The sequence below is a fragment of the Triticum aestivum genome, chromosome 3A (genome assembly GCF_018294505.1).
Source record: "Triticum aestivum cultivar Chinese Spring chromosome 3A, IWGSC CS RefSeq v2.1, whole genome shotgun sequence".
Lineage (NCBI taxonomy): Eukaryota > Viridiplantae > Streptophyta > Magnoliopsida > Poales > Poaceae > Triticum > Triticum aestivum.
In genome coordinates this window covers 23,081,633-23,093,364 of record NC_057800.1, presented here as the reverse complement: position 1 = coordinate 23,093,364, position 11,732 = coordinate 23,081,633, and positions in this window count along the sequence as shown.

The following is an 11,732-nucleotide window of genomic DNA, read 5'->3' as shown; positions in this document are numbered from 1 at the left end:
TAAGGTGACGATTTATGATAAAGTTGGTAGTAGGCCCAAGCCCAGAGGCGGCTTGAGGCCCGTGACTGTAAACCGTCATGTACGAATAAGAGACTTGTAAAGTAAGGCATGTAAAAGACGTCACTGAGCCGGACACGTTGTATGAGCCGGTCGGGACTCTGTAGGCCGCAGGGTGTCAACCCGTGTATATAAGGGGACAACCCGGCGGCGGCTTAGGACAAGAAACAACAGACTGAGGGCCAAGATAGCGGATCTCGCTCCTTGGTCGTCGAAACCTAGCAATACCACATCAACTGGACTAGGCTTTACCTTCAACACAAGGGGCCGAACCAGTATAAACCTCTCGTGTCCTTTGTCCCGATTAACCCCTTTAAACTTCCTAGTTGCGATGGCTCCACGACTAAGTCCTTTCACCAGGACATCTGCCATGACAATTCCACGATAGTTGGCACCCACCGTGGGGCCAGCGCACGCTGGATTTGAGTTCTTGAAGGGCAGCTTCGAAGGGATCAAGGGATACGCTGTGGGCCGGATGACCAAGAGTTGTCGCGGCAAGCTCTACATCGACGACGCAGGCTGGGGCCCCGACGCCGGCTCAATTGAGTACGGGTACCGGGTCCCCTTCGCCGGAATCCACATCTTCATTGGCCGGATCGGCGAGTCGGGCCCTGAGCCGGACATCTGCACCGACCTTATCGAGACGGCTCAGCGTGCGAGACCCGCCTGAAATCAGCCCGGCGTGAGGCGTGCCTTCGTAGGTTGCATTCCATGGAGGGGAGTTTTCTGAAGGATCTGTGGATGGCGGTGAGACGGCCGTCTACTATGAGGGTGAGTCGTCCACAGGTGAGACAGATTCATTGTATCAACTTCAAGATGGCGGGCTTGGGGGCCGTTCCAATGGCAGTAGTATTCCGGACCCCTTTGAGCCGCCGAACAGGGCAGGGATCTTCATGACTGGTATGCAGCCTGCTCAAAACTCTACGGCTGCGGCAGCAATTACCAACGGGTCGGCAGCGGCTGGGTCAGGAGAACCCGCGCGCCCGCCGGCTCAGGTGCTGATGGATCTCATGGATAAGATGACAGCCCTATTGACCGCCGTGGTTGAACCGGCGGATAAGGCTCAGCATGATGCGGAGGTGGCACGGTTACGTGGGGAGGTAGCTCAAGCCAAGAAAAACTTGGTGGCGGAGGACGTTCGGATGACTGCAGAGCGGGGGGCTTTGGACGCTCAGGCTCAGTAGCTTCAATCAGAGGCTTTTTAGCTCTCGATGAATCTGAACGCATCACACGAGGTCATGACGAGAAGGCACCAGAAGACTCAATCACGTCTGCCTCTGACTTACGATCCTAGGAACCTCTTCCACACACCCAGAGCCGGTCCTAGTAACCCTCCAGAGGCAAACCGGATTACAACACCCGGGGCTAGGGCGCCGGGTCAACCGCGGGCTATGGAACCCCCTCGTGTGAACGCTGCTCTGCCTCGTTATACACCAACACCACCAGGTCATTTTCCTAGCCCTCTGGAGAATCTGATCGCTGCAACGGCACGTTTGGCGGCTCTCCCCATGGAAGGCGACTCTCTGACATCGATCGAAACACGAAGAGTCAGGGAACTTCTTCTGACGGCTCTGGCACAACAGGAATCATACTCATATAGTCGGGACATCATTCATTCAACCCCTCGCCCGAGCCGGAGCCCGAGCTACAGCAGGCATATGGATTCAGCGGCCATGTCAAGCAACGCCCAGCGCCGTGACCAGCCGCGCAGGCATGACCCGGCGCGTGATGGAGCTCTTAACTTGGTTGACCGGGATAGGATCCGCCAAGAGGCTGAGCGGGCGGTTCAACAGGCAGCTGAGCAGGTGGCTCACCAAGCCTTTCCGGTTTATCCGACGACCTCTGTTGAAGCAGGTGTGGCCACAAGGACATGAGGTGTCCCTTGCTTGGTGCCGGCTCTACGTAATGAGCGTTTGCCAAAGGATTTTAAGGGCCCTCGGAAGGTGCCTAATTACATGGCTGACTTACAACCCGGGGCATGGATTGAAAGTTATGAGATGGCCATGGAATTGTTTGAGGTCAGCGATTCAGTAATGGCTAAGTACTTCACTATGATGCTGGATGGAATAGCTCGCACTTGGTTGAAGGGGTTGCCACCCAATTCCATCACCTCATGGGCAGAGCTAAAGGCCTGGTTCATTCAGAACTTCAAAGATATATGCAAGCAGCCCATGTCGATTGTGGACTTGACTAATTGCAAGTCCACGACCCATTGGGTGTGTCGGGTAAAGAAGATAATACATTCATCTGATAAGATGGATGCCGGCTTCCCGGTCTTAATGTTGGAGAAAAATTGCCGTTTTGAACCTCTGAAATAGAAGCTGGGGGCTCAAGCGTGATTGTAATGACATGGGCCAGCTGATGGCGGCTCTGGTCAAATACGCCGATTCTGATAGTACCAAGAATCCCGCGTCTGACAAAGAGAACACAGGGAAGGGAAAGAAAAACGGCAACGGCAAGAGTCACCAGCATAACCCAACAAACCAAGGAGGTAATAATAAACGTAAGGCTGACGATAGTCCGAAGTTTGTGGCTAACACCAAAGCATAGGGCAACAATCAACGGCGTAAGGGGAGGCCATGTTATTTTGAAGAAACATAATTGCTTAGTTAGTATGCTCGAAGTATTATTGTTTCTATGTCGATATTGAACTTTTGTCTTGAATCTTTCAGATCTGAATATTCATACCACAATTAAGAGAATTACATTAAAATTATGCCAAGTAGCATTCCACATCAAAAATTCTGTTTTTACTATTTACCTACTCGAGGACGAGTAGGAATTAAGCTTGGGGATGCTTGATACGTCTCCAACGTATCTATAATTTCTGATTGTTCCATGCTATATTATATTCTGTTTTGGATATTATTGGGCTTCATTATATACTTTTATATTATTTTTGGGACTAACCTATTAACCGGAGGCCCAACCCAGAATTGTTGTTTTTTCCTATTTCAGAGTTTCGCAGAAAAAGAATATCAAACAGAGTCCAAACGGAATGAAACCTTCGGAAACGTGATTTTCGGAACGAACATGATCCAGAGGACTTGGACCCTACGTCAAGCAATCAACCAGGAAGGCACGAGGTAGGGGGCGCGCCCTCCACCCTCGCGGAGCCCACGTTGCCCACCCTCACGGTTCTTACTTGAACAAGCATCCCACTTATGATTAACCTCTATTGCAAGCATCCGCAACTACAACAAAAGTGAAGGAAATATGCCCTAGAGGCAATAATAAAGTTATTATTTATTTCCTTATATCATGATAAATGTTTATTATTCATGCTAGAATTGTATTAACCGGAAACATAATACATGTGTGAATACATAGACAAACAGAGTGTTACTAGTATACCTCTACTTGACTAGCTCGTTAATCAAAGATGGTTATGTTTCCTAACCATGGACAAAGAGTTGTTATTTGATTAACGGGATCACATCATTAGGTGAATGATCTGATTGACATGACCCATTTCATTAGCTTAGCACCCGATCGTTTAGTATGTTGCTATTGCTTTCTTCATGACTTATACATGTTCCTATGACTATGAGATTATGCAACTCCCGTTTGCCGGAGGAACACTTTGTGTGCTACCAAACGTCACAACGTAACTGGGTGATTATAAAGATGCTCTACAGGTGTCTCCAAAGGTACATGTTAGGTTGGCGTATTTCGAGATTAGGATTTGTCACTCCGATTGTCGGAGAGGTATCTCTAGGCCCTCTCGGTAATGCACATCACATAAAGCCTTGCAAGCATTGCAACTAATGAGTTAGTTGTGAGATGATGTATTACGGAATGAGTAAAGAGACTTGCCGGTAACGAGATTGAACTAGGTATTGAGATACCGACGATCGAATCTTGGGCAAGTAACATACCGATGACAAAGGGAATAACGTATGTTGTTATGCGGTCTGACCGATAAAGATCTTCGTAGGATATGTAGGAGCCAATATGGGCATCCAGGTCCCGCTATTGGTTATTGACCGGAGACGTGTCTCGGTCATATCTACATTGTTCTCGAACCCGTAGGGTCCGCACACTTAAGGTTTCGATGACAGTTATATTATGAGTTTATGAGTTTTGATGTACCGAAGGAGTTCGGAGTCCCGGATGAGATCGGGGACATGACGAGGAGTCTCGAAATGGTCGAGACGTAAAGATCGATATATTGGACGACTATATTCGGACATCGGAAAGCTTCCGAGTGATTCGGGTATTTTTCGGAGTACCGGGGAGTTACGGGAATACGGGGAAGAGTATCGGGCCTTAATGGGCTTTAGTGGGAAGGAGCCAGGAGGTGGCGCGCGCCCCTCCCAGGCCCAGTCCGAATTGGACAAGGGGTTTTGGGCGTGCCCCCCCCTCTCCCTTCCTTCTCCACTTCCCTCCTTTTCCCCCTTCTCCTAGTTGGACTAGGAAAGAAGGAGTCCTACTCCCGGTGGGAGTAGGACTCCCCTTGGCGCGCCCTCCTCCTAGGGCCGGCCTCCTCCTCTCTTGCTCCTTTATATACGGGGCCCCCTTCCACCATAGTCCTCGATAATATTGTAGCGGTGCTTAGGCGAAGCCCTGCGATAGTAGAACATCAAGATCGTCACCACGCCGTCGTGCTGACGGAACTCTTCCCCGACACTTTGCTGGATCGGAGTCCGGGATCGTCATCGAGCTGAACGTGTGCTAGAACTCGGAGGTACCAAAGTTTCGGTGCTTGATCAGTCGGGTCGTGGAGACGTACGACTACATCAACCAAGTTAACGCTTCCTTTGTCGATCTACAAGGGTACGTAGATCACACTCTCCCCCTCTCGTTGCTATGCATCACCATGATCTTGCGTGTGCGTAGGAATATTTTTTGAAATTACTACGAAACCCAACAGTGGCATCCGAGCCTAGGTTTTATGTGTTGATGTTATATGCACGAGTAGAACACAAGTGAGTTGTGGGCGATATAAGTCATACTGCTTACCAGCATGTCATACTTTGGTTCGGCGGTATTGTTGGACGAAGCGGCCCGGACCGACATTACACGTACGCTTATGCGAGACCGGTTCTCCCAACGTGCTTTGCACAAAGGTGGCTAGCGGGTGACAGTTTCTCCAACTTTAGTTGAACCGAGTGTGGCTACGCCCGGTCCTTGCGAAGGTTAAAACAACACCAACTTGACAAACTATCGTTGTGGTTTTGATGCGTAGGTAAGATTGGTTCTTGCTTAAGCCCGTAGCAGCCACGTAAAACTTGCAACAACAAAGTAGAGTACGTCTAACTTGTTTTTGCAGGGCATGTTGTGATGTGATATGGTCAAGACATGATGCTAAATTTTATTGTATGAGATGATCATGTTTTGTAACCGAGTTATCGGCAACTGGCAGGAGCCATATGGTTGTCGCTTTATTGTATGCAATGTGATCGCGCTGTAATGCTTTATTTTATCACTAAGCGGTAGCGATAGTCGTGGAAGCATAAGATTGGCGAGACGACAATGATGCTACAATGGAGATCAAGGTGTCGCGCCGATGACGATGGTGATCACAACGGTGCTTCGAAGATGGAGATCACAAGCACAAGATGATGATGGCCATATCATATCACTTATATTGAATGTGATGTTTATCTTTTATGCATCTTATCTTGCTTTGATTGACGGTAGCATTATAAGATGATCTCTCACTAATTATCAAGAAGTGTTCTCCCTGAATATGCACCGTTGCGAAAGTTCTTCATGCTGAGACACCACGTGATGATCGGGTGTGATAGGCTCTACGTTCAAATACAACGGGTGCAAAACAGTTGCACACGCGGAATACTTAGGTTATACTTGACGAGCCAAGCATATACAGATATGGCCTCGGAACACGGAGACCGAAAGGTCGAGCGTGAATCATATAGTAGATATGATCAACATAGTGATGTTCACCAATGAAACTACTCCATCTCACGTGATGACCGGACATGGTTTAGTTGATTTGGATCACGTAATCACTTAGAGGATTAGAGGGATGTCTATCTAAGTGGGAGTTCTTAAGTAATATGATTAATTGAACTTAAATTTATCATGAACTTAGTCCTGGTAGTATCTTGCAAATTATGTTGTAGATCAATAGCTCGCGTTGTTGCTTCCCTGTGTTTATTTTGATATGTTCCTAGAGAAAATTGTGTTGAAAGATGTTAGTAGCAATGATGCGGATTGGATCCGTGATCTGAGGTTTATCCTCATTGCTGCACAGAAGAATTATGTCCTTGATGCACCGCTAGGTGACGGACCTATTGCAGGAGCAGATGCGGGCTTATGAACGTTTGGCTAGCTCAATATGATGACTACTTGATAGTTTAGTGCACCATGCTTAATGGCTTAGAATCGGGACTTCAAAGATGTTTTGAACGTCATGGAGCATATGAGATGTTCCAGGAGTTGAAGTTAATATTTCAAGCAAATACCCGAGTTGAGAGATATGAAGTCTCCAACAAGTTCTATAGCTAAAAAATGGAGGAGAATCGCTCAACTAGTGAACATGTGCCCAGATTGTCTGAGTACTACAATCGCTTGAATCAAGTGGGAGTTAATCTTCCAGATAAGATAGTGATTGACAGAATTCTCTAGTCACCATCACCAAGTTAGTAGAACTTCGTGATGAACTATGATATGCAAGGGATAATGGAAACGATTCCCAAGCTCTTCGTAATGTGGAAATTGACGAAGGTAGAAATCGAGAAAAACATCAAGTGTTGATGGTAGACAAGACCACTAGTTTCACGAAAAGGGCAGAGGGAAGAAGGGGAACTTCAAGAAGAACAACAAGCAAGTTACTGCTCAAGTGAAGAAGCCCAAGTCTGATCCTAAGCCTGAGACTAAGTGCTTCTACTTCAAAGGGACTGGTCACTGGAAGCAGAACTACCCAAGTGATTGGCGGATAAGAAGGATGGCAAAGTGAATATAAGTATATTTGATATACATGTTATTGATGTGTACTTTACTAGTGTTTATAGAAACCCCTCAGTATTTGATACTAGTTCAGTTGCTAAGATTAGTAACTCGAAACGGGAGTTGCAGAATAAACAGAGACTAGTTAAGGGTGAAGTGACGATGTGTGTTGGAAGTGGTTCCAAGATTGATATGATCATCATCGCACACTCCCTATACTTTCGGGATTAGTGTTGAACCTGAATAAGTGTTATTTGGTGTTTGCGTTAAGCATGATATGATTTGATCATGTTTATTGTAATACGGTTGTTCATTTAAGTAAGAGAATAAATTGTTGTTCTGTTTTCATGAATAAAACCTTATATGGTTACACACCCAATGAAAATAGTTCATTGGATCTCGATCGTAGTGATACACATAATCATAATATTGAAACCAAAAGATGCAAAGTTAATAATGATAGTGCAACTTATTTGTAGCACTGCCGTTTAGGTCATATTAGTGTAAAGCGCATGAAGAAACTCCATGCTGATGGGATTTTGGAATCACTTGATTATGAATCACTTGATGCTTGCGAACCATGCATCATGGGCAAGATGACTAAGACTCCGTTCTCCGGAGCGAGCAACTGACTTATTGGAAATAATACATACTGATGTATGCGGTCCGATGAGTGTTAAGGCTCACGGCAAGTATCGTTATTTTCTGAACTTCACAGATGATTTGAGCAGGTATGGGTATATCTACTTGATGAAACACAAGTCTGAAACATTTGAAAAGTTCAAAGAATTTCAGAGTGAAGTGGAAAATCATCGTGACAAGAAAATAAAGTTTCTACGATCTGATCGCGGAGACAAATATTTGAATTACGAGTTTGGTCTTCAATTAAAACAATGTGGAATAGTTTCATGAACTCATGCCACATGGAACACCACAGCATAATGGTGTGTCCGAACATTATAACCGTACTTTATTGGATATAGTGCAATCTATGATGTCTCTTACCGATCTACCACTATCGTTTTGGGGTTATGCATTAGAGACAGCTGCATTCACGTTAAAAGGGCACCATCTAAATCTGTTGAGACGACACCGTATGAACTGTGGTTTGGCAAGAAACCAAAGTTGTCGTTTCTTAAAGTTTGGGGTTGCAATGCTTATGTGAAAAAGTTTCATCCTGATAAGCTCAAACCCAAATCGGAAAAGTGTGTCTTCATAGGATACCCAAAAAGTTACTGTTGGGTACACCTTCTATCACAGATCCAAAGGCAAGACATTCGTTGCTAAGAATGGATCCTTTCTAGAGAAGGAGGTTCTCTCGAAAGAAGTGAGTGGGAGAAAAGTAGAACTTGATAAGGTAATTGTACCTTCTCCCTTATTAGAAAATAGTTCATCACAGAAATCTGTTCCTGTGACTACTACACCAATTAGTGAGGAAGCTAATGATGATGATCATGTAACTTTAGATCAAGTTACTACCGAATCTGGTAGGTAAACCAGAGTGAGATCCGCACCAGAGTGGTACGGTAATCCTGTTCTGGAGGTCATGCTACTTGACCATGACGAACCTACGAACTATGAAGAAGCGATGGTGAGCCCAGATTCCGCAAAATGGCTTGAGGCCATGAAATCTGAGATGGGATCCATGTATGAGAACAAAGTATGGACTTTGGTTGACTTGCCCGATGATCGGCAAGCAATTGAGAATAAATGGATCATCAAGAGGAAGACGGACGCTGATAGTAGTGTTACTATCTACAAAGCTAGAATTGTCGCAAAAGGTTTTCGACAAGTTCAAGGTGTTGACTACGATGAGAGTTTCTCACTCGTATCTATGCTTAAGTCTATCCAAATCATGTTAGCAATTGCCGCATTTTATGAAATCTGGCAAATGGATAAACAAAACTGCATTCCTTAATAGATTTATTAAAGAAGAGTTGTATATGATACAACCAAAAGGTTTTGTCAATCCTAAAAGTGTTAACAAAATATGCAAGCTCCAGCGATCCATCTATGGACTGGTGCAAGCATCTCGGAGTTGAAATATACGCTTTGATAAGTTGATCAAAGCATATAGTTTTATACAGACTTGCGATGAAGCCTGTATTACAAGAAAGTGAGTGGGAGCACTACAACATTTCTGATAAGTATATGTGAATGACATATTGTTGATCGGAAATAATGTAGAATTATTCTGTAAAGCATAAAGGAGTGTTTGAAAGGAATTTTCCAAAGAAAGACCTCGGTGAAGCTGCTGACATATTGAACATCAAGATCTATAGAGATAGATCAAGACGCTTGATAAGTTTTTTTTAATAAGTACAAACCTTGACAAGATTTTGAAGTAGTTCAAAATGGAGCAGTCAAAGAAAGAGTTCTTGCCTGTGTTACAAGGTATGAAATTGAGTAAGACTCAAAACCCGACCACGGCAGAAGATAGAAAAAGAATGAAAGTCATTCCCTATGCCTTAGCCATAGGTTCTATAAAGTATGCCATGATGTGTACCAGATCTATTGTATACCCTACACTGTGTTAACCAAGGGAATACAATAGTGATCTAGGAGTAGATCACTGGACAGCGGTCAAAATTATCCTTAGTGGAATAAGGATACGTTTCTCGATTATGGAGGTGACAAAAAGATTCGTCGTAAAGGGTTACATCGATGCAAGTTTTGACACTAATCCAGATGACTCTAAGTCTCAATCTGGATACATATTGAAAGTGGGAGCAATTAGCTAGAGTAGCTCTGTGCAGAGCATTGTTGACATAGAAATTTGCAAAATACATACGGATCTGAATGTGGCAGACCCATTGACTAAACTTCTCTCATAAGCAAAACATGATCACACCTTAGTACTCTTTGGATGTTAATCGCATAGCGATGTGAACTAGATTACTGAATCTAGTAAACCCTTTGGGTGGTGGTCACATGAAGATGTGAACTAATCACTAAAGATGTGAACTATTAGTGTTAAATCACATGGTGATGTGAACTAGATTATTGACTCTAGTGCAAGTGGGAGACTGAAGGAAATATGCCCTAGAGGCAATAATAAAGTTATTATTTATTTCCTTATATCATGATAAATGTTTATTATTCATGCTAGAATTGTATTAACCAGAAATATAATACATATGTGAATACATAGACAAACAGAGTGTCACTAGTATACCTCTACTTGACAAGCTCGTTAATCAAAGACGGTTATGTTTCCTAACCATGGACAAAGAGTTGTTATTTGATTAACGGGATCACATCATTAGGTGAATGATCTTATTGACATGACCCATTCCATTAGCTTAGCACCCGATCGTTTATTATGTTGCTATTGCTTTCTTCATGACTTATACATGTTCCTATTACTATGAGATTATGCAACTCCCGTTTGCCGGAGAAACACTTTGTGTGCTACCAAACGTCACAACGTAACTGGGTGATTATAAATGTGCTCTACAGGTGTCTCCAAAGGTACATGTTGGGTTGGCGTATTTCGAGATTAGGATTTGTCACTCTGATTGTCGGAGAGGTATCTCTGGGCCCTCTCGATAATGCACATCACATAAAGCCTTGCAAGCATTGCAACTAATGAGTTAGTTGTGAGATGATGTATTACGGAACGAGTAAAGAGACTTGCCGGTAACGAGATTGAACTAGGTATTGAGATATCGACGATCGAATCTTGGGCAAGTAACATACCGATGACAAAGGGAACAACGTATGTTGTTATGCGGTCTGACCGATAAAGATCTTCGTAGGATATGTAGGAGCCAATATGGGCATCCAGGTCCCGCTATTGGTTATTGACCGGAGACGTGTCTCGGTCATGTCTACATTGTTCTCGAACCCGTAGGGTCCGCACACTTAAGGTTTCGATGACAGTTATATTTTGAGTTTATGAGTTTTGATGTACCGAAGGAGTTCGGAGTCCCGGATGAGATCGGAGACATGACGAGGAGTCTCGAAATGGTCGAGACGTAAAGATCGATATATTGGACGACTATATTCGGACATCGGAAAGGTTCCGAGTGATTCGGGTATTTTTCGGAGTACCGGGGAGTTACGGGAATACGGGGAAGACTATTGGGCCTTAATGGGCTTTAGTGGGAAGGAGCCAGGAGGTGGCGCGCGCCCCTCCCAAGCCCAGTCCGAATTGGACAAGGGGTTTGGGGCGCGGCCCCCCTCTCCCTTCCTTCTCCACTTCCCTCCTTTCCCCCCTTCTCCTAGTTGGACTAGGAAAGAAGGAGTCCTACTCCCGGTGGGAGTAGGACTCCCTTGGCGCGCCCTCCTCCTAGGGCCGGCCTCCTCCTCCCTTGCTCCTTTATATACGGGGGCAGGGGGGCACCCTAGAGAGACAAGTTGATCCACGTGATCATATTCTTAGCCGTGTGCGGTGCCCCCTTTCATCATAGTCCTCGATAATATTGTAGCGGTGCTTAGGCGAAGCCCTGCGACAGTAGAACATCAAGATCGTCACCACGCCGTCGTGCTGACGGAACTCTTCCCCGATACTTTGCTGGATCGGAGTCCGGGGATCGTCATCGAGCTGAACGTGTGCTAGAACTCGGAGGTACCGTAGTTTCGGTGCTTGATCGGTCGGGTCGTGGAGACGTACGACTACATCAACCAAGTTAACGCTTCCGTTGTCGATCTACAAGGGTACGTAGATCACACTCTCCCCCTCTCGTTGCTATGCATCACCATGATCTTGCGTGTGCGTAGGATTTTTTTTTGAAATTACAACGAAACCCAACAAAAAG